Source organism: Phoca vitulina, unplaced genomic scaffold (assembly GCF_004348235.1).
Source record: "Phoca vitulina isolate PV1807 unplaced genomic scaffold, GSC_HSeal_1.0 scaffold17, whole genome shotgun sequence".
Lineage (NCBI taxonomy): Eukaryota > Metazoa > Chordata > Mammalia > Carnivora > Phocidae > Phoca > Phoca vitulina.
In genome coordinates this window covers 17,348,486-17,367,745 of record NW_022589720.1, presented here as the reverse complement: position 1 = coordinate 17,367,745, position 19,260 = coordinate 17,348,486, and the positions used below count along the sequence as shown (strand labels likewise).

At 34.9% G+C, this 19,260-nt stretch overlaps 1 protein-coding gene across 8 annotated transcripts in view; it reads left to right on the top strand.

Moving 5' to 3' along the window:
- Window positions 1-19,260, top strand: part of CDH12 (cadherin 12) — a 1,003,710-nt gene that overhangs the window by 670,390 nt on the left and 314,060 nt on the right. The window contains exon 1 of one of the 8 annotated variants that reach the window (XM_032415434.1): window positions 7,366-7,672. The exons of 6 other annotated variants lie outside the window; for them this stretch is intronic. The gene's annotated coding sequence lies outside the window, so the exon portion shown is untranslated. Of the gene's footprint in view, window positions 1-7,365; window positions 7,673-9,671; window positions 11,127-19,260 lie in introns of those variants that run through there. One more of the 8 variants, XM_032415436.1, reaches the window with a different exon arrangement.

The window sequence follows — 19,260 nt, the reverse complement described above, 5'->3', positions numbered from 1 at the left end:
AATATTGACAGTTGTTAAGCCAGCGGAAAGAGAGTCTATTCAGCCTAAAGTAAAAGAAATGAGTTTATTTTCTATATAATTCACAAATCCAAGGCTCTTTGTCTTTTATCTGAAATATCTAATTAATTGAGACATAGCTTTTTATATTAAATGATAAATCAGTTAGTACATATTTAAATTAATCAATATTTAGTTGAAATTTTCAATTTAACTCTAGGTAATTAGATATAGACCATTATAACAATAACATTTATAGGGAGAAGAGAAGACTAATAAAGAAACTAAATAAAGTCATTAAGGCATTGAGATGGTTCCCAATGTCTTATATTCAAAAATAGTAAAATTTATTTCATAACTAATACAATTTATGATATTTGATTAAAGCTTCCAGCTTTGCAAAATGAGTTGGTATCGGGCACATATGTGGTTATATGTATATAAAACATAATTTTCATATTTTTTATTATTAATGACCAAAGTGTGGGGGCTCTTGTTAATTACCAATCCACATTAATATAGCCTTTTTACTTGGTTCAATCTTTACTTGTCCTTAAGACAAATGGTATTGACTAATTCCTGTGGTTCACTTAATAGAACAGGTAGAACTCCATTTATATTCATTATGGTCTAGATTAATTATCCCATTTCTTACCTAGAGCTATGTCACAACAGATTTTCCAATTCATGATTTACATCTGATTTCTCACTAAATTCTAGACTTGCAGCTTTGATGGAAAGGAAGGCAGAACTTAATTCTGGTCTTGACAAGCTTTTGTAAATGCTATAGATCTTGAACTAATTAAATAAAATAATTTTGTTATATTAATATGTGCACAAAATATTAGGCACATAGAAATGCTTCTTGCTTGCATATTTCTTGGTCCAATTATAATTTACTATTAAATCAAATGAAATCCGAAGGAAGATTTTTTTTTTTTAGCAATTGCAAGGTACAAGATGCTGTCCTAGGTGCTGAAAGAAATACAAAGAAAACGGACACATATACATGTGTTTAGAACAATATAATGAAGAAACCACATGATTTAGTTGAAGTTGGAGCCCATTTTAGTTTTGAATTTGTGATTAAACTTATTTTTAACTTCAACTTCCTCATCTGTAGACTGAAAGTGATATGGATTGTTAATCTAACCACCTTAAATGTCCAGTGAAAAAATACATACATATATGTATTTATATATAATATATATAATTCATATATTATATATTATATATATTATTTATATATTTTAAAGTATTTTATGAATTGCAAATTATTATTATTATTATTATTATTAAAGATTTTATTTATTTATCTGATAGAGAGAATGGGAGACAGAGAGCATGAGAGGGGAAGGGTCCGAGGGAGAAGCAGACCCCCCGCTGAGCAGGGAACCCGATGTGGCACTCAATCCCGGGACTCCAGAATCATGACCTGAGCCGAAGGCAGTTGCTTAACCAACTGAGCCACCCAGGCGCCCCTGTGAATTGCAAATTATGACACCAACACTTCCATAATGTATTTCACAGAGCACTAGCCCTGCTATGGATTCAACAGCAGCAAAAAAAAGTGATTCCTGGTCAAATACTTGGGAAATTCGGCATGCTATCTCCATTCCACTTGGAGTGGCATGTTGCATATTAATTTTTATAGGCTCAACAATTTTGTTTAAACTAGAATTCTCTAGATTTATTTAACTGAAGTCCTTTATCATATGATACCTATTAGTGCTGCAAAAAATTATTGTACCATGGAAAATACTGAGGAAATTATACATTATGTAAATGTTAGTTGTGTCTTTATTTTTATAGTCTAGTAGGAGTAACAATATAATTATATGAATAGCTACAGCACACAGCAGACTCCCAGTATAATAAAAGCAGTACAAATGATATCTTGCCATCTCATAGAAAGGAAATATTAACTGATGTGAAAATCAAGCAATTCTTTAAAAGATTTCATTTAACTATTGTAGAGGATTAGACTTAAGATTCCCTAAAGTTCATTCCAGCAGTAAGATAGGTATCTATGTATGTATTTGTACATACACACATGCATCACTAAAACTTGCTAAATAAAAATTAGAAAATCAAAATGTTATATATAAATCAAAATGTTATATATATATATATATTAGAGAGCCAAGCCTGGAAATGAAGACTGGTCAGGTAGAGTGTTTTGTTTTGTTTTTGTCCTGTGTGTGTGTGATATTAAACTCCACATTTTAATATGACATGCAGAAGAACATGCACATCAAACATAAATGTCATTGGGTCTGATTATTAAATTCCGGGTACTGTCTGCATTGAGCTTGAAGAAAGATGGATTGTAGAGTCATAGAATTAGGAGAAAATTTAGTTCAATTCAGTGCCATGGAATCTAATGGACTAAAAATTTCTTTCATTTTGTTACATAAAATGTGCATTGAGACATGTTTAAAATTAACAGCAGTTAAATATATTCACTCTCACATTAGGAATAATTATAAGTATGGGAAAGAAAAAAGGAAGTACATTCAATAAAGTATGAGGATAATACCAAACTCTATACTATTATCTAACCAATAGACATTCCCTTTCTTCCTTTTAAGAGAATGACAATTGTGTTCATGAACCACATCCATTCACATAGCCAGAGGATCCAAGGAAAGATAGTCAAGGCAACATGTGAGGTATATAGGAAAGGAACATAGAGTCTAGCTCTTTGATGAGGATGTTAAGATAAGGAATTGAAAATTAAATTAAACGACTCTATCTTTGGATTTCTTGTTTTGAGAGATAATGTATTTTATGATTTTAAACATACTGTTTTGGGTTTTATTTTTATTTATAGCCCAAATTATCCTAGATGATGAAAGATTAAAGAAGAAAATACCTATTCCTTTCCCAGATGCTATAAAATATCTTCATATAACATGTTCTTTTTTTTATGCATTTAAAAACTTTGGGACATCAAGATTACACTATTTTACCTGAAGATTAGGAAATAAATGGCAAGCTTCACATGGAAAAGGAAGCTTAGGCTTTTTCATTCTGACTCCCACTCTTGCCTTCTTAGACCGCAATCCTTCCTTAAGGTTTTGTCTCTGGTTACTCTTCTTGGACTAATTTTGCAGAGTTTCTCTTCAGTGGGATAGATAAGCAAATAGTATATAAGCAGACCCTTCCCCTTTCTTGAGCAGTAAATAAATGTATGTAACACGAATGTAAACAGAAAAGGCATACAGTATAATGGAGTGGTTAAGCATGGGAGGTCTGAAGTAGTTTTTCCAAGGATTGTGTGTCAGTTCTACCTGTCACCAGATGTGTGGCTTTGGGAAGGTCATTTGAATGTCACTGCCCCAGGTTCCCCATGTATAAAATTAACAAACAGCATGGACATGCAGAATTATTGCAAAAACGAAGTACTTGTGAAAGTGCCTGGCAGAGAGGGAGCACGATTACCCATGCAACTGAATGTGTATACTATACGGTATAGAAGGCTGTCCTTTGCTTTCAATCATTCAGAAAGTCTAAATATATTCCAAAGGATATATTTTTAAATCCATGTGTATTGTACTCATATTATCAGAGGAAATAATTTTGCTCATAATCATAGAGCAGTCAGTCACTGATACTACACTGAAGCAACATCTTACAATAACAACGCTTAATAGCCATATAGCGCATTTATTCTAAGTAGCTCGAAGCACTTAACAGACATTATCCAATTAATCATTGCAGATCCCTCTGTGGTAGGTCAGAGTTATTATCTCAGTGTTAGAGATAACGATACTGATATACAGAACCAGTGAGCTACTTACAGAACCTGAATGGTTGCTTCAGCATGGAGTCAGGAACAGATGCAAAGGTCAAGGATGCTGTTAAATGCATCATGCTAGTTCTTGGACTAGACATTCTTAAAGTATTTTCTTTTAAATACTATGTAGGGTCTCTAACTTTAACTGTTAAAACTGGCAAGGATAAGCCTGTGTGTACCTCTGACAGCACCTATTGCTAAGTGTGTATCTGCTAACATTTTGATTTGAGATTCGCATGAATTCTAATGACTTAGACTGGTGGTTAATTAAAATTTTAATTAACTGTAGCTACTGAAAATGAATAAAATAAGATAAATGTTAATTTTATGATTCAATCTAATTGAGGGTTAGAAAAAAATATCTTACTATTAAGGTTATTGTTATCATAAGGGATGTGCTACCAGTTCTCAGATTCAGCGAATTAGTGGTTTTACTGCCAGAGGGTAGATTATACAATGTTCAACTAGATGTATTCCTTCAATATAGAAAAGTCAGTCCAGGAGTGTTTGGGAAGAATGATGATTTGGTGGAAAGCACTGATTAAAAAAGAAACATATATATATTCCTCATTTTACTTACCACCTCTCATCTCTGCTAACTTTGAACACAAAACAACCTTCCCCCTACACAATATAATGTGGGCACAGATTCAGCCCTGAGAAAGACTGCCTATTGTGGGTATAATTTAAACTTTAAGGAACAGTAGATGCAAATTTTTTTTTGTTTCAGGTGTTATTTTCCCAGAATCAGACTTTACTGTGAGATTGGTCAAGGTCATTGTGTTAAACAATTCTGTATGCCTTCTTGAAGTCAGAGGTCTAAATGGGCTATAGAACAGTTTGACGGGAAAGGCACTATGCAAATCTAATGCACGCTGTCATCATTATGGATAAGACTTTTCATTTTCATACTCTCAGGGGGTTTGTCGTCTATAAGAAAGAACTTTGACTCTGTAAGTGGGTTAGTGTGATTGATATTTTACTCTGCAAGGGAGCAGAACAGTAATGAGTTTAACCTACAAAGTGTAAATTATAGATCTCTCTATATTTATAAATATGAGAAGAGGATAAAGTAAAAATGAGGAAATATGAAGACGGGTATGTGTGTACAGAGAGAGAGACAGAAACAGAAATAGAGGCAGAGAGAAAAAAACAGAAGTAGAGTGAAATTGAGAGCCAAAGACAGACACAACAGAAGGATGCAGACAGAGAGACAGGACGGACAGGAAAGGGGGAAGATAGACAGACATAAATACGTGGAAAGGGAAATAGATAGTCTGTGATTTAGACAATAGAAATAGAAACTGGATGGGCAGATAGGCAGAGGGGCAAATAGAAAGAGGGAAAATAAAATTCATCCAAAGTAGCAGTACTTTATTTTTGTCTGACATAAGAAAGGATCCTTATTCTTCCTTAGTGGAGTGTAGTTATTGTCAATGGGAGGTCACCAGGGAAGATGTGTGCCTCGCAGCAAGGACTGCTGTCTCTTTGTGGTATTTATTTGTGCAGTGTATGCCCCATGCACACATTATTTACCTTGATTATTCTTTGAAGGAATGTATTTGACCCTTTATTTTTATATATGACATATATCAGACTTTGTACCACAATAACTCAAAACAGTACTTGAATCGTGTGCAACACAAATAATATGTGTCCATATTTGAGAGCTGCTAAGAGAGTCAGGACGGAAAGAAGTTGAAAAGCAAAAAAGCACACAAACGAAAGCCAATTTTCGCTCATTTGCTTTTAAGTTTAAAGGAATGAAAAGGACATAGGAGAGAAATAAGCATTAATATTGCCGTAAATCTGTATCCATCCGTCTTTGATTCTGTAATGCATGCTGAATAAATTGTTTTAAAATTAAATGACGTCTTCCTTCAAGTAGCTCAAGATAGCCAAGTCTATCGCTGTATAATTAGTCAGAGAATTGAACTCTAACTATGAAACAGAATTCAGAAAAAAATGGGCACTCTCAGTGGAGACAAGTAGTGTAAGAATGGGAGATGAGACATGAAGAGAAGACTCACAAAACTTCAATTTGCCATCCATTCAAAATTGCTACATACTTACAAAGAGACATACCATCTCCATGCATATAAACACACACAGCAAACATGACCAGATGGATATAAACATACAGCATTATCTTCATGCATATATACATACAGCACTATCATCCCATAAAGTTAAGAGGTACACTTAATCAGAACAAGGATGCCATTGGTACAGCACCCACAATGAATACTTAAAAAAAAAGAAAATACTTCCGCCCTCCTCTGAGTGTCCTCAGCTCCTCACCTTAGTGCCACGAGAATTCTCTTGTTCTTTTTCAGCTGTCACAAGTGGCATTTAAATGTATTGGGAGGAAAATAATGACTTTTAGAAACAATGGGAAACTATCCATTTAGTTTGGTGATGGTGTTGTGAGGAGAGATTGAGGAAAATCAATATGATTGAGAAATAAAGGTTGATGTCACCCTTTGGGTCAGATATATATTCATGTGCCAGAGGAAAGCTATTAGAAATGGAATATGGATTTTTAAAGCTTAACTGCAATGTCATTAATGAAACCAGACCCAGAGGAGTCATATCAGAATACTTCATAAAAAAAAAAATATCCAAACCTACATAAAATGAGAAAATCTAGTTTTCATCATGATATCATTACCTGTTTATAGCACTATAAATTCATAGTATTTATATGTTCCAAAGTAGAATTAAAAAGATTTAAATGATACCTTTTAAAAATATGGCCATGTTTTATTTTCTTACGGTTGATTCCAGACCTACAGAAGAGAAATGGGGCATGACAGAGCCATTGAGTCTAAAGAGCTATATATTTGAAGAACTTGTCATGATAAACAAAAATCAAAGCTTTTAAAGTTATAACTCCCCAGAGTATGAGCAAACCAAGGACACCAATACCATTACCACTGTCAAAATCTGTCCGTGGCATGAAACTTTTCAATCTGCTTTGGTTTCGCAGTGTAAGGTCATTGCAACTCCCTTGGGTATCTTTCTTTCAGCAGGGCATTGGCTCCTCATGAGTAATTTATTTGATTGGCATTTATATATGCTGATGCTTAAAATCATCCATGTGACCAGCAGCCCCAGAATATTAACAGAGAGATTCTAACACATTGTCCCACAAACTGTATCCATTCCTGTACGTGTTTTCTCCTGCTGATTGAATGGGTCTAATCTAAACAAACTGAGGTCTCCATTTTCTCATCCATGTGTTTGTCTCATGCCATTAAAGGTATATGACTATTAAGGGTGAATGATGATTTTAGACTAGTTTATTATTCTCAGTCGGAAATCATTTATTGTCTTTCAAAAGTATTTCCAGGGGCACCTGGGTGGCTCAGCCGTTAAGCATCTGCCTTCGGCTCAGGTCATGATCCCAGGGTGCTGGGATCGAGCCCCACATCGGGCTCCCTGCTCAGTGGGGAGTCTGCTTCTCCCTCTCCTACTCCCCCTGCTTGTGTTCCTGCTCTCGCTGTCTCTCTCTCTGTCAAAATAAATAAATAAAATCTTAAAAAAAAAAAGTATTTCCATATAAAACATAAGGATTGAGGGCCAACAATTCAAGTTTCTTATGAACCTCAAGATATTTAGACAGTATTACTTATCCGTTAAAAGATTTCTGAGATTTCATTCAAATTAACTTTGCAGTCATTTTTTTTTTTACTTTTTAAAATTGATATGTGCAAGGTAAAGATCTGGTAATAAATCAGCTAAAAGAGAAAGAAGCTGTCAATGCACGCCGTTCAATAACAAGGTTGGAGGAGAAAGAGAACAGGACAGGATGTTTTGACAATAGTACATACAGAGGGGAAAGAGAGAAAATACTGCTTTTCAACTGTGAATATGGTAATTTATTATCCAGCTACCTCCATGATGAAAATGACTAGTTTTCTACGATAAAACCTGTTAAGATAATGAAAATATGCCTATGATTATACATATTTGTGTTAAGAATATTTCATCATTTTGGGGCGCCTGGGTGGCTCAGTCGTTAAGCGTCTGCCTTCGGCTCAGGTCATGATCCCGGGGTCCTGGGATCGAGCCCCGCATCGGGCTCCCTGCTCGGCGGGAAGCCTGCTTCTCCCTCTCCCACTCCCCCTGCTTGTGTTCCCTCTCTCGCTGTGTCTCTCTGTCAAATAAATAAATAAAATCTTTAAAAAAAAAAAAAGAATATTTCATCATTTTAATCAGAAAATGGTGCATGGGTGTAATTTTCTTGAAAATCGTTTTTTTTTAAGGTAGCATCACTTTTTTTTCCTCCATATATATTAATCAAAGCCATATTAGCTCCTTACACATACCATCCCTTCTCTATTTTCTCCCTCAAATTCACCACTGCTCCAAAATCTACTCTGCAAAACCTATGGACCCTCTAGAGCATTTGTATGTTCAAAAGCTTAGAGAAATCAATGCCAGCCATAGAACTGTGAACAAATTTTTAAATAATGAAGTTTCATTTTATATGTAAACTTTGAAATACTGCAAGGAAAGCAATTATGAAGAGTCACAACATTTCGAAACTGAGGGGACATCATTATAAATCTTGCCTTTGTTATTTTTATGAAGCGATAGTACATTGGATTAAAAAAAAAAAACAATCATTAGGGCCAGTTTGTGAATAGGTAGTGAATCGAGCAGTTAAGTGTATCAGAATATATGTTTGTGATAGTGTCTGTACGTATACTTTTATTTTAACATGCATTGTGAACATGCAACCCAAAAAAGTATACCCTGTAATCATGATATTAAAATTGGGTTTACAAGGGCTGGTACTAGAGAATAACGGAAAAGAAGCTGCTGGAGTAGCACATCAGACACCAGATTTAGAAATAATCTCATTGAAGCTGCATTATCACTGTATTTTTAAGGAACACATTCATTCAGCTTCTTATTTGCTCCTGTGGGAAATTTAATCTCCCATTATGTGAATGGAAGGTCTTCATGAATGTATACTTCAATAAAAGGCAGCTCTGTTATACCAACCTCAGAACGGCTTGCTGTAGACCAATTGAAAACACACGTGCATCACTTAAAATGACATCGTGATAAATGTTCAGTAAATATTATTTATTCTGTTATATCCAAAAATAATGAGGGGAGGATGCATGGAAGAAATAGATAAAGCCATTTTTCTTTCCAAATGGTGCCCATGAGCAATACTATACTGGAACACTTTCACAAGGTACGATGGGCTGCTTCCAGGAACTACAGCTTAAGCCACGGTTATTAGTGTTCAAGTTTAATGGTACTAAATAGACTTTCCTAGGTGAATGTAGGTGCCTAAATAATGTGGTCTTTTTTTTTTTTTTTTTAAAAGGAAATTCATCCCAAATTGCAAAGAGGAAAACTGTGAAACGGACATACAAGAATCCATTGTAAAGTTGTAGTCTCCCTCTATTTTATAGATCAGGCTTAAAATATTAATTTGAACACAATATAGTAAGTTGTAATAATGTATTTTATTTACATCTAGACATTAGTTTTCATGATTACAGAATAAACATTAGTATATTTAAATCTCATTATAATATTTATCCTGGAGAGAAACCATTGGAATAGAGTGGGTTTCAGACTCTGTGCCATGTATTTATTTGGTTTGTTGTCCAAAGAGATTCACATTTAATTGTAGGTGAGATTCAAATAGGTATACTAAAGACTTAATTGTAATTAATGCCACTGAATTTGTTTTTGATTCAAAAATATTTCAGCAATGTTTCCTTGGTTTTTATTTATTTTTAAACTAAGCTATTGCACAAACTAGGAAATATATTCTATTTATTATCATATAATAATATAAACATTTATTTGACATTTAGACCTTATATATTTTAAAGGTTAGAATAAAATACAGGGATTTTTTTTTCAGGTGTACAAATGGTAACCTAAATATCTTTCCCTCTTGTATATTTCTTGGCAAATGATCTGTATATCCATCTTAAGATTGTATTTCACCAATGACCTTGGTGGGACAATTCAATTTTATTTGGTGAATGTCAGGTCAAATGCATCAAATATGACTCAGTGTATGTTACTTTCATTTCCTGGTGTATGTATAGGTCTGAGGATCTGTGAGAAAATATTATCATTATATGACATTCTTGAACTCTAGGAACACCCACAGAATTACTCTTCTCAGTTGAGACATAATGAGCTCCTCTTTATGACCAGGTTCAATCTTCCTTCCTCATGGAACAGGTAAAAGGAAAGAGAGAAGTTGCCCAAGATGCAAATTATGCAGACTCCTGTGACCCAGGTGAACCAGACCTTACAAACTGCCTGTCAGGGAGATGTAAATTTCTCAGAAGCAACTAGATCACTTGACTCAAAGGAAGTTATTGATTTTCCTGCAAAGTCTCCCATCCAGAAATGAAAGACAAGTTTGTGAGGAAGATACATTCTAATCTGTCTTTTGTTAAACTGCCTTTTTCTCCTATTAATACTAGAGTTCATGTAGCATAGAGACATATTAAAAACATGTTTTCTTTTCACCATTTAAAAAAAGAAACACAAAAGGGGAGAGAGAGGCATTCAGTAAGGACATAATAGAGAAAATTCCAACAACATGGCATCCCCATCTATACTTTAATCGATACACATTAACACAAGCTACATTATACATATGTAAAAAACGCTTCCCATCCTAGTGAAAAATGACACAGCAATTAAAATGTCAAAAAGGCTAAGAAGAAGACAGTGCGAGATTAAGTTCAGTTACAATTTTACTTTAAAACATCTCAATTCTCCAGTGCTCATCGGAATGTTTGTTTTTAACGATTTTAAATTTTGAAACACTCGCAAAACTCGTCAGGTACTTAGTATCTTACATAAAAATTACATATATTTTGATCACCTTTATCCTTCAGCCAAATTATATGATGCATGTGGTCTTTTACAATTTTTCTCCTCACGATTTAAAGACAGAAAATACTCCATTATTTATTTTTCTTCCTTAAACATAGGTGATGTGACCCCATAAGAGAAAGTACTCAAAGAGGGACCCCCTAACATTTATTATTTTTTCCAGTTGAATAAGACTTCATGGGCAAATACCGTTCAATAATAAAAATCACATTCACTAAATTGTATTTGACAAGTCTCTGTCAATTCTCTCTGCCATATTTTTTTTTTTTTCCCCCATTAAGGTACAATTTAAATTTACCTTCCTTTTATGAGTTGAACCAGTTAAGCTCCGATTGTTTGCTGGCTATCTCTGAGTAAGCTCAGGTGATGTTATGACAAAGAGGGAGCACGCTTGTCTACTGAATACGGTTGGAAATGAGCTTCTGATGAGGCATATAAGGTAAAGAGCATGCTCGTGCACAATTCTGAGGCCATGCCACATAATCTCCACTTTCATCATTCTTAGTGAATGCATAAGTGAAACCGGGAATTGAATATTTAATGCTATCTTTTTTCCCTTTTTTGTCAGTAAGTAAAGATGCAAACCTGCACAGCTCCACCTCAGGGAACCCCAAGGGGTACATTTGTGCAGGGACTAAACCATCCACATCAAGCACCGAGGAAGCAGGGTAATGAGGCCTTGACATGCTACCAGCTGACATATAGGTTTTATTAGATTAAAAGCTCTGAAATGCCCATAAGGCAGAATGAGTCGTTGCATATTCTCCAATTCTAGAAGGCAGAAAAATGTTCTAGTCCGTAAAACAAGTGCATGCAGCTCATGTCTGTAAATCTTTTTTTAACCAGTATTGCCTTTGTCTCCTCCTATTGTAGGGAAATATATTTCCTTAAACACATTAATAATGCTTATGTAATATTTCTTATTTGATATCAACGTCTTTCCTTCTATAAAACTTTCAACTTTGAGACATTTTTGAGTGCTTTAAAACCTGCTGTCTTCAGTGATCTGCTTCCAGACCTCAAACCTCAAAATACATCATTCCAAGAAAATCATTGTTTCCCTAAAATATAAAGGGTTCTTAATTGTTAATGCTGTGATTGTATGGTAAAAGATCTTTATATCTGCTTAAAACTGAATTTCTGACTATGCATGTTTCCTAATATTTTGGATCAAGGTACATATTTTATTTTTTACTTTAGAATTAAGAATTTTCAGCTCTTCAATTACATAGTGGCCTTCTTTATGTTTATAGTAATTGGTAATCTGACTTAGCCCCCAAGATTTCCCTCCAACTGTGGTCCACTTTGTGCATATTCCTGGGGACTGTAACGATGATAGATTTTACTCCCGTAATTTGCCCATGGCATATAGCATAATTGACCTTACCATAGGACATGATTTAATCACACAAGCCCTTTAAAAGCAGAGTTTTCTCTGGTTGGGAGCAAAAAGGGAATCAGAGAGATTTGATGTGTAGTAAGGATTCAATGAAAGGTTCTTTATTGTTTGAGATGGGAAACACATGGCAGAACCTGAAACCAGCCTCTAGAGGATGCCAGTCTAGTCGACAGCAAGACAACGGGGATCTCAGTCCTACACAACCACAGGAAAAGGAGTTCTACCAACAGTCTGAGAGGATATAGAGAAGCAGGTCTTTCCGAGTCCAGCCTCCAGGTGATGACATAGATGCCCAACACTTTGATTTCAGTCTTATGAGACCCTGAGGGGAAGACCTAGCTAAATGCACCAGACTCCTAACGGAAAGGGCTTGATTGTATATTTGTGTCTTTTAAGGGGCTAAATTCGTGGCAATGTTTTACATAACAATAGACAAATAATACAATGTTACATAGGTTGAGGAAGTTCAGTGAGGGGCTCTATTTCTTGAATTTTCTAAGCCATTTCTTAAATGAAAAGTATCAGTTAATATATACAGAACATTTACTGTGTGCCGCACACTATGTCCCTATCTATAATGGGTATTCTAATTTGGTCTTTACACCTACAGTGCGAGAGCGCTCTACTGTAACTCCCACTTTACGGATGAAGAAACTGAGTCTTGGAGGGTTTGACTTTCTGAAGGTGAAAATGGATACTAAGTGTCAAATCCAGAATGTAAAACTAAGCACTTTGATGGGAGAATCCACATGCTTACCTCTCCCTTCAGGACTTCATAGAACCTTAGAGCCCAGGGAATCAGTTACAGATTCTAATAGGAAAACAAGCAGTGAAACCTGTGACTGGAATGAGAACATCACCTCTTGTTAAAGATGCAGAATTTTACCTTCTAAATCAGCATCTTCACTTTGTCAAGAACAGGAGGTGCTTCATCTGCACATTATATTTAAAGGTGAAGATAAATTTCTTCTTTGAGATTATGGCCTTAGACAAGATACTTCATCCTGACACCCATATTGTTTCACATTTCTATAAAACAGAGATAGACTAACAAATATTTTCTTTAGGAATTGAATAATGCCCAAATGTCCAGCACATTATCTGCCACATAATAGGTAATTAACAAATAATAGATGTTTTAATTTTTTCATTGAGGGAGATAAACAAAGGAGGGTAAGGCCTGAAAATTCTTAGTGCTTCTTTCTCTCTGGAGCCCAGCATGTAGGCACCGTTCCTCCTACCAGAGGGATCAAGTTCCCTGGGTGAAGGGTCAGGCAAGATAGAAACTCCAGAATGTGATAGGAAAGGCTTGCCATACCATTAGCCTATGAATTAGTGTTCTTATGCAATAACAACATGGAGTTAACTGTGTGCTTGCTTCTCTCTCTGAGGATAGAACCTTACAGCTGAAATTAAAATGGAATATTGTGCTATTTTCCCAAAAATGCAAGAGCAATCTCTTTGCACTATTAAAACCTTTTTGTTCATAGCTATGTGTTTTCAAAAGTTGAGACCATCAGATCAGTGCTGTATGAATTGGAAACATGTTATAAGTCTTTTTATGTGGTTAAAGAGTATATAACAAAATCCTAGTAATTAAATATATTGACTTAAACTGTTTTCAGTTGCACTCCTTTAAAAGCTATTTTCCCTTTATTTTTTTTAAACTAAATCATAGTCTCTCTGCATATTTAATCTTCACTCTTGGAATGGCTTCTGAGGGGGAAATTACTTTTAAAATAATTTTCTCTACAATTAGGAAAATTACAATCTTCTAATGTTATGTATTTTAGCTAAGGTCTAACAAGCTTATGATTTGGGAATTACTTGTTTCACTACTTGGAAACCAAAATTATTAGCAGTGGAACAAAGCAAAACAAAACAAAGGGCCAACCCCTTCTCTGATTTAACCTTTGGAGAAATGATATTAGCCTAATTCAAAAATTGCTTAGAAGATTAAAACTCATGGAATGATTTCTGAACCTCGTATTTATTTAAAAAAATAAATCCTATCACATGCCTATGATTCTCTAAGCCATGGTTTCCCAAAGTGAGTTCCTTGACTTAATAATGCCTCCTACTTATTGCTTATTATCCCTTTTTCAATAGTGCCAAGTTCTTACATTTATTTTTATTCCCTTCATCAGAGTTCCTTTCATCAGTTTAGAGACAGTATAGTGTTCATGAATAGGGTTTTGGTATCTGATTGCATATATTTGAAACCAAAACTACCATTTAAAGGCTGTGTGTGACCTCTGGCAAGTTATTTAAGCTGTCTGTGCCTTGGTTTCCACATGAGTAAAATGGGTGTGTGCATGTAGAGATTCATACAGATATAAATACTAAGTGGATTAATTCACATAAGGCACTAAAATACAGTAAGTGCTTAACACACAATAAGTATGCAAAGTATTAAAACCACAGTTCCTTACTAAAGAAGTCCTTTCATTCTTTGAGCTAAAGCCAGGACCACCCCGTGTGGTTGTTCAGTGTGTGCATTGCACAATGGCATCCTGTGGAAAGAGCCTCTAAGGTTGAACTGACATCTCTTCTCCCATCACCAAGCCATATGCTTGAGCCTACTACAGCCAGTCTGTTTTTCTGATTTGTCTATGTAGGGGGTACAACTTTTTTGCATACTAAGGAACTAGCAATGGTACAACTCTATTAGAAGATCTAACTAACCACAGCTCTGTCTGCCTTACCACTTAGGCCTGAAAAGCTTTTTATCTATAATTTAGCAACAAAAAAAACCCTGAGTTTTTCTTAGCCACTTCATATCTAGAAGAGATTTTAGTTTCTTAAGTTCTTAAAAATCTACAGTTGTCTCTGATAACTAATGGCAAGCATAGCTATACATAAATTATATGTATATTTAAGTTACGTTTGTTATGCATATTAACAGTTATTGAGTACTGAATACATAGTACGGTGGGATGTAAAACCATAAGGATATTATATTAGGTACTTGACTGTGAGGGGCTTACTTTCTTTTCAGAAGGCAAGACTGCTACATATAAAATAGTAAAACAAATGAGTTTTAAATATGTAGTAAATATTAACTAACTTTGTGAATAATTAATGATATTTGTCAGGTTAGAAAGCCAGAGTAGACAGGGAGGCCAAGCCTATCAAGAAAGAATGGAGAGGGCAGATATTACAAAAAAATTTTACAAACAGAAAATATTCATAACTGAGTTGTTATAGATATAAATATGAAGAGATAAGGGTATCTCTAAGATTTTTAAGTCAAGGGTCATTGGTGTGTGTGTGTGTGTGTTTGTGTTTGTGTGTATGTTGTATGTATTTGAATGAAAAATTTATTGAATAAATTAATTTATAAATGAATTATTTAAAATTAATCAAAGTGGTTTTGTTCACTTACTGACTTGCAGCCTATTGAGTTTGGAGATCATCAAATCAGATGTGTGGTAGGTATAGACACTCTACTGAAACTCAAGTCAGAGAGTTTCCTAGAGGTCACGAGGCAGAAGAAACAATAGAACTAGACAGTCACGGAAAACATTGCTTATTTTGGGTTAACTGAGTGATTGTATAATACGGGATTATTTTTGCAAATTCTTGTTAAGGATGGCTTGAAATTGGGTCTAGAAAAACATACAGGACAAAGCACATGAAATAAATACAGGAAGCATTATGGTGGAGATCATGGCAGGACTTTAAAAGGGAGATATCCAGTAAAGCTCTACAGCATAGTTTGGAGGAGCAAACTATATAATGGAGCATGCAATTTGAAATCAGACATTGTATTGAGTTGAATTTTGTCACCCCAAAAGATATGTTCATGTCCTAATCCCTGGTGCCTGCGAAGGTGACCTTATTTGGAAATAAGGTTATTTGCTGATGTAATCAAGTTAATATAAGGTCATACTGGATTAGGGTGGGCCCTCAATCTGATAATTAGTGTCTTTAAAAAAAAGAGAGAGAGGGATATTTGGATACAGAGACATGGTAGAGCCACAGTGGGAAGAAGGCCGCATGACAATAGGTCAGATATTGGAGTAATGATGCTATAAACCAAGGAACACCAATAATTGCTGGCAAACACCAGAAGCTAGAAGAGAAATATGAAACAGACTTTCCTTTGGATGCCTGGGTGGCTCAGTTGGTTAAGTGTCTGCCCATGTCTTAGGTCATGATCCCAGGGGTCCTGGGATCAAGCCCAGCGTCTGGCTCCCTACTCAGTGGGGAGTCTGCTTCTCCCTCCCTCTCTGTCCCTCCCCTGCTTGTGCTCTCTTTCTCTCTCTCTCTCAAATAAATAAAAATCTAAGAAAGAAAGAAAGAAAGAAAGAAACAAACAAACAAACAAACAAACAGACTTTCCTTAAGAGCCTCCAGAAGGAACCAACTTTGCCGACATCTTGCCACTAGACTTCTGGCTTCCTGAACTGTGGGAAAATACATTTCTGTTATTTAAAGCCACCAAATTTATGGTAATTTGTTACGGCCATTCTAGGAAACTAATACAGACATCCTCAAATGTATTTCTATCTCTGCTGTGTGATAATAGTCATTTCTCAAAATCTTAGTACTATGGTGGTAATTACTTTGCAATTTTTTTTTTTTTTACTTTGCAATTTTTAATTGTATCAAATCAACACATTGTACACCTGAAACTTACACAATGTGATGTGTCAGTTATATCTCAAATAAAGCTGGAAAAAATTAAAATAAATGAAAGTGAATAAAACTGAACCAAAATCCATGATAATTTCAGAGAAAAAATATAGAAAGGGGCTATACATAATGCACAACTCAGAAAGCTGTGAGCATAAGTGAGACAATGTAAGTGAAGAACTTAAAATGATGTCTGAAATACAGCAAATGCTTAATAAAAGGTGGTTTTTAATTATAGAAGTAGCAGTAGTAACAGATGGATGAGGCTCAAAGGTGTAGGCAGTTGACATAAGGAAATCCAAGCAAGCATCATACTTCCAGTCACAAGACAAATCTTTAAGTACTTGCGCTGCTAGATTTGTAGGTGGTAGTGATGAAAAGAGGGCTGTAGAGGAACAAAATCCCAAAGGAGCTGACGTGCCAGTTAGGAAATCAAAGAGCAGGGAAAAAGAGCACAATTTGGGTATGTGAGGGTAGAAATCAGGAGTATGAGACAGCCAGGATGGAAAACCAGAAATCATATGCGTTTAAGATAGTACCGTGGATATCTTTATTACTGCTTGATAAGTGCTATTCATAATAATCTCTAGGGGCTCCTGGGTGGTGCAGTGGGTTAAGCATCTGACTCAGTTGTGAGATCAGCCCTGGGCTTCGAAATCAGCGCAGTCTGCTTAAGACTCTGCCCCCTCCCCACTGCCTTCGCTTGCACACATGCGTGCTCTGTCTCTCAAAGAAAATAAGTAAATCTTTAAAAAAATAATAATCTCTAAAAAAGATCAGGTACTTGTCATGAATAATCAATGCCTGTTTCTAGTGATTATTTTTTTTTCCTTGATAGAGCAAATCCTGGTGACCACAGTTCCCTCTGTGCTTGGTAGGTTAGATGGGACTTCTTCCCACTCAACTCCATTAATATCTTGCCTTAGATTTTAATGTTGAGTGGAGGGCAGAGAAAGAGAAAACAAACATCATCAAAAGAGAATCAGAAAGTATTATCGACTGGGTGAAAAGTTGGGGACAGATGCCTAACCTGTTACTTGAGATAAAAAGAAACTGGCAATTGTCATGAAATGGAAAAGGTTCACCAAGAAAATGGCCCTGGAATTAAATTTGATTGAAAGGTCTTTTATGGAATAAAAATAGAATCACAAATAATAACGAATATGGGCATAAAATATTACCTAATTTTTACAATAGATGAATTTCTGGGAAGCTAACACTGGATGCACAAAGTTAAGTTTCCATAAGAACACATCTGGAGAAATAATATTGTAAAAATGTACCTATAGATATATTTATTATACATACCCATTTGCAGTAAACATAATTTCTGGACCTCCCTGAGGTATGGCTACACTAGCCCTATTTCTTATGGTCTTGGCGTGTTTATGCGGGTGTGTAAATAGAAAATTCACAGCCTCCCAGGACATTGTTGTTTTCAAGTGATACAAAGTAAAGATGATGTAACTGTTCAAGGAAGGACCCATTTCAGCACTGCTTTATTATAAGAGCAAAACTACCTATCTTCCCACTGTGAATACATAATTAGTTTTTATCTATATTAAGAAATATTAAAAGTAAACATTAATTTAGGGGCAGTTTCAGTGTTTTAAAATGTAGTTGAATAAAAACACGTATCTCCCTCTCACACATGATTGACTTTCTAGTTACTAGTTTGCCATGCCCCCTTCCTTCAATTGGGGGTAGATAAAGGCCTATAATAATGGGAAAATGAGGTAAACATAATTGAATGAGGGCCATAAGGTGAAAAGTTACAAATAACATTTTGTTATCCAGTTATTGTGTCTATGGCTTCTTTTTAAAAAAAATTACACAAAATATATATTCATGTTGTGCTAAACCCTTTAAGTCCTTCATTCAATCTGTTGTTAAATTATATGGAAAGTTGAAAATATAATACTAATTGATACAAGGGAAAACATGAAAATACCTAACACAAGAATGCTTTTCTGGCTCTCTCAATAGCAGATTAACATTTTTAAGGTAATGTTATAGGGACTTTCAGTTGAATACTTAATATAAGGTACATCATATGTTTTTCATTTACATTGCTGCAAGATTAAACACTTAAATATACTGTAAATAGACTATGCATTATAATGGCCACTAAGAGTATTTCAAAGGTGTTTTCGGGTTGCTGCTTACTTCATTAACAAATATTGATTTGAATTCTAGTGTTAGAATTATATTGAACGTTTGCATGTCATTAAAATTGTTTGCAGCCACTAGAATCATATTTGGGTAAAGTGTGCACTGTGTAATTCAGGCACATTTTCATGCTTGAAAAATGTATAAATGGTAAGAGGGTTTTTAATTTTTTTTGTTTTGTTTTGTTTTGTTAGTATGAAAAAAGGTTGGCAATCACTGTGTGTCTATTGAAAGGCACTGAATTGGAATATATTCAGATTGAATTTCTGAGCTATGGTGTGCTTCAGAAATTTCTATAATTTTAGTCTCAACTCTTAGATCTTCTCTTTCCCTGCTCATCTGTGAGCTAGATAATTAATTCCTCCAT